The sequence below is a fragment of the Apodemus sylvaticus genome, chromosome 7, assembly GCF_947179515.1.
Source record: "Apodemus sylvaticus chromosome 7, mApoSyl1.1, whole genome shotgun sequence".
In the NCBI taxonomy this organism is placed as follows: domain Eukaryota; kingdom Metazoa; phylum Chordata; class Mammalia; order Rodentia; family Muridae; genus Apodemus; species Apodemus sylvaticus.
In genome coordinates this window covers 27469911-27474750 of record NC_067478.1, presented here as the reverse complement: position 1 = coordinate 27474750, position 4840 = coordinate 27469911, and the positions used below count along the sequence as shown (strand labels likewise).

General features: G+C 44.1%; 1 pseudogene; it reads right to left on the bottom strand.

Annotated features, from left to right (window-relative positions):
- Positions 1 to 354: 354 nt before the first annotated feature.
- LOC127689642 (peptidyl-prolyl cis-trans isomerase FKBP3-like) lies at positions 355 to 1601 on the bottom strand (annotated as a pseudogene).
- Positions 1602 to 4840: the final 3239 nt, after the last annotated feature.

Below are 4840 nucleotides of genomic sequence, written 5' to 3'. Positions count from 1 at the left end.
TTCTTTCTTTCTTTCTTTCTTTCTTTCTTTCTTTCTTTCTTCCTTTCTTTCGTTCTTCTTTCCTTTTTTTTTTTTTTTTTTTTTTTTTTTTTTACAATTCATGACATTTTTATTGAGACTTTTAGTTTACAAGGTAAAAGGAAAAGCAGTTCTCTTGAATACTTTTTATGGTTAAGGGAAAATATCTGAGACTTAAAGGGAGTTACAGGGAATTATGTTTTTCAAAAGTGGAGGTCAAGTAAACAAGCTTTAACTCTTAAAATTTTCCACTTGACTCTTCCCTCACGATAGTAACGCTCTAATCAGCCACATTAGGTTTTTATGTTTACTGATGTCCAATCTGAAGAACTGGTTTTAGTCAGTATCTACTAGTTCCACTTCAAAAATGAGCTTTGGTGGAATTTTGGCATCGGGCTATCCTTTCTTTCCGTAGGCTCATTTTGGTTCAATCTCCAGTCGAGCCTTTTCTCCTTTATTCATAGTCAAGAGCACCTCATCCCATCCTCTGATAGCCTTGCCTTCTCCAACTGTCTTAGTCAGGGTTTCTTTTTTATTTATTTTTTTAATTTTTTTTTTATTTTTTGGTCTTTTCGAGACAGGGTTTCTCTGTATAGTCCTGGCTGTCCTGAAACTCACTCTATAGACCAGGCTGGCCTCGAACTCAGAAATCCACCTGCCTCTGCCTCCCAAGTGCTGGGATTACAGGCATGCACCACCACTGCCCAGCTTAGTCAGGGTTTCTAATCCTGCACAAACATCATGACCAAGAAACAAGTTGGGGAGGAAAGGGTTTATTCAGCTTACACCTTCCACACAGCTGTTCATCACCAAAGGAAGTCAGGACTGGAACTCAAGCAGGTCAGGAAGCAGGAGCTGATGCAGAGGCCATGAAGGGATGTTCCTTACTGGCTTGCTTCCCTTGTCTTGCTCAGCCTGCTCTCTTATAGAACTCAGAACTACCAACCCAGGGATGGTATCACCCACAAGGGGCTCTCCACCTTGATCACTAATTGAGAAAATGCCCCACAGCTGGATCTCATGGAGGCCCTTCCCCAACTGAAGCTCCTTTCTCTGTGATAACTCCAGCCTGTGTCAAGTTGACACACAAAACCAGCCAGTACACCAACCTTAAAACTTAAAGGCTTGGCATTTTTCGTCTTCTTTGAGCTTGTTTGAATATTAGTATCAAAAACAGTTCCATCTAGGAGTGTCCCTGTATTTCAGCAGTGAACAACATCTCCCCTTTTAGGAATGTTGGTTTTATCTCCCCTTTTTAGAATAGATTTTCTATATTTTGGTGGACTCTCATCAAGAGTCTCTTCAGACTTGGATTCTTCCGGTTTGTTGTCACTAAGCTTCGCATTTTCATCTGTTCAGACACTTTAGTTTCAGTACCCTTGAAATGCTTACTTTCAAAAAGATGGGTATAGGCACTAACCAAACGGTCCTTATTAACAGTCTTAGCTACATTTTTTATGTTTCCCAGTAATGTATGCTCTGCAAGAAACAAATCTGAACCGTGATCCTGCAGAAACTTGATAATGTCCTTCTTGGGCAGCTGCTCTGCCAGTCCATGCTCACTGGGGCACAGCCGGCGCCATCTTGCCCTGCTGCTGCACTTACCTACTTTCTTATATAACCCCAGAACCACCTGCCCAGGGGTGGCACTGTCCCCAGTGGGCTGGAGCCTCCCACAAGAAATTGCCTTATAGTAATGCCCAAAGGCCAAGCCGATGGAGGGAATTCCTCTACTGAGGTTCCCTCTTCCCAAGTGACTCTAGCTGTGTTGACAAAAACAAACAAACAAAGAAAAACATAAAAAGCAGGCTAGTGAGATGGCTCAGCGGTTAAGAGCACTGACTGCTCTTCCGAAGGTCCTGAGTTCAAAGCCCAGCAACCACATGGTGGCTCACAACCATCTGTAATGGGATCTGATGCCCTCTTTTGGTGTGTCTGAAGACAGCTACAGTGTACTCATATACATAAAATAAATAAAATCATTAAAAATAAAAACAAAGAGTTCAACCACTGTGCCCCGTTAACCTGGTGCTGAGGACCAAACCCAAGGCTTCCCGTGTGCTGAGCGAGCTCGCCATCTGTGAAGCCCCATCCTGCATCTGCTTTCATTCATTTTTAAATTGGGCTTCTTGTCTTTGGTTATCTGGATTTTCTCCCTACCACCCAGCTTTATTAAGACATAACTGGGCAATGGTCCGCTGGGTAAGAGCTCTTGCTACAGACATGAGAACCTGAATTCAGATCCCCCACATCCATATAAAAACAGGGATGGCCATGGACTCTTGTAACCTCAGGGCTGGGGGGGTGGAGCAGGGTCAAGCAGAGAGGAGGATCCGCGGGGCTTCCTGGCCTGCCCTGTCAGCCTGGTTGAAGAACAGGGAGCTCCGAGGTGAGAAAGGTACTCCGCTCCAGGGAGCCAGGCGGGATAGAGCAGGGTACCTGCTCTGGCCTTCACACACACCCACTCACTACCGAATACAAACACACATACATATATCACACCCACCAAAGTGACCAAGGAAAAGAAAATACATAAGCCCAGGCTGGTGACGAAGGCCTGTAATCCCAGCATTCCAGAGATAGTCAGCCGGATTCCGGTCATCCTTGGATACAAAGTTTGAAGTCAGTTTTACTAAATGAGACCCTATTTCCAAATAATAAATGGATTTTAAATGTTTAAATATTGTGATAAATAATCTCCAAAGAGGGAATAGAAACTTGGTTAAATTGACGTTAGTTTATAAACTGAGTTACTGCCAAAATATTATAATCCATCCTTTTCTCTTGTTACCAAGGAAATAGGGAGTCTCTCTCCATGGCTGTATCCTGGAACTCACCCTGTAGTCCAGGCTGGTCTTGAACTCACAGGGGTCTGCCTGCCTTTGACTCCAGAGCACCGAGATCAAAAGCCTGAGGCATCACCTGTGCTACCACTGCTTGCCATGTCTTGATTTAACAATTGATGTGGGTGGGGCTAGCCCACTGTGGGCGGTACCACCCCTGGGATTGGTGGGCCTGGGCTGTATAAGAAAGCAAGCTCTTGTGGGCAGGCCAACAAGTGGAGTTCCTCTGTGGTTTTTCGTGGAGTTGAAATAAACTTTTTCTTTCCCTAGTTACTTTTAGTCCGAGTGTTGTTAGTCCGAGTGTTTATTATAGCCACAGAGAGCAAACTAGAACACTCACGGACAGTTTTATTAGAATTAGAAAGGAAAACAACAGAGCTGGTAGGTTGTAAATCCCAGCAGTTTCCAGAAGGGAGAAGGGGGGAGGGGGAAGAGGAAGCTATATTTACCACAGTTGGGTCCAAGCAGCCAGAGAGCAGACAGGCAGCTGCACAGCAGAAATGGTGCTCGGTGGATAACTTCAGAGAAGAGAGGGCTGGTGAGAACTTAAGAGCACTGCCTGCTCTTCCGGAGGTCCTGAGTTCAAATCCTGCCAACCATATGGTGGCTCACAACCATCAGTAATGAGATCTGACACTCTCTTCTGGAGTGTCTAAAGACAGCCACTGTGTACTTACATATAATAAATAAATCTTAGAGAGAGAGAGAGAACCCACGGTTCTGGGAAAGCATGCCTAAGCTTTGGCCAGCATAGAAATGAAGAAGAGTTACACTTTTCAGCATGACCCGGAGAGGAGGCAGGCACCTCAGTGCCCATGACAGAAGCTCAGCCAGAGCCTGCAGGACTTGAGGTTTCTGGGACGGGAAGTCCTAATAAGGATACTTATTCTTCCCATCTCCGTAGCATGGCTTCAGGACAACCAACTTTCCTGGCAGGGGCACCCATGGGCGTGTGATAGACAGGTCTAGTAGGATTAGCTCGCAAAAGGGAAAACAACCTCTGTCATGTTTTGCATAATTTAGAATGTCAGATCTACCCAGGACCAGAGATGGAAGCTTAGAGTCTATTCTTTTGACTAAGAAGTAGCTTTCTCTCACTGGGTCTCAACAAAGCTCAGATTGCTTCAGTGTTATCTATCTATCTATCTATCTATCTATCTATCTATCTATGCAGGGCAACATTGATAGACCTTCAACATTATTTATTTACCTATGTATGTGTGTATTTATTTAGGCAGGGTCACAGGGGGCTGGAGGGATAGATGGCTCAGCGGTTAAGAGCACCAACTGCTCTTCCAGAGGTCATGAGTTCAATTCCCAGCAACCACATGGTGGCTAACAACCATCTGTAATAGGATGCGATGCCCTCTTCTGGTGTGTCTGAAGACAGCTATAGTGTACTCACATAAATAAAATAAATCTTAAAAAAAAGAAAGAAAGAAGAAAAGAAAGAAAGAAAACAAGAAAGAAAGAAAGAAAGAAAGAAAGAAAGAAAGAAAGAAAGAAAGAAAGAAAGAAAGAAAGATGACCCTAGGCAGGGTCACACTGTATAACTGGTTGGCCTCAAGTTTTTTTGTAAAGAATTATTTATATATATGAGTACACTGTAGCTGTCTTCAGACACACCAGAAGAAGTGTCAGATCCCTTTACAGATAGATGGTTGTGAGCCGCCATGTGGTTGCTGGGATTTGAACTCAGGACCTCTGAAGAGCAGTCAATGCTCTTAACCACTGAGTCATCTCTCCAGCCCAGATTGGCCTCAAATTTATAGAGATTCACCTGAGACATAAAATGAAAGTTTTAACACCACTCCCCCACTAACCCCCACCTCTCCAGTTTTTCTTATGTTATTTTGAATCCAAGGAGTGGCAAAGCTGATTCTTGTCTGCCGTTACCAGGGAAACAGGAGGTGGGGTCCACACAAGGGGAGTTCATCTCCATGACTCGTCACTAAGGCTGTCAAAGTTCTCCAACAGTT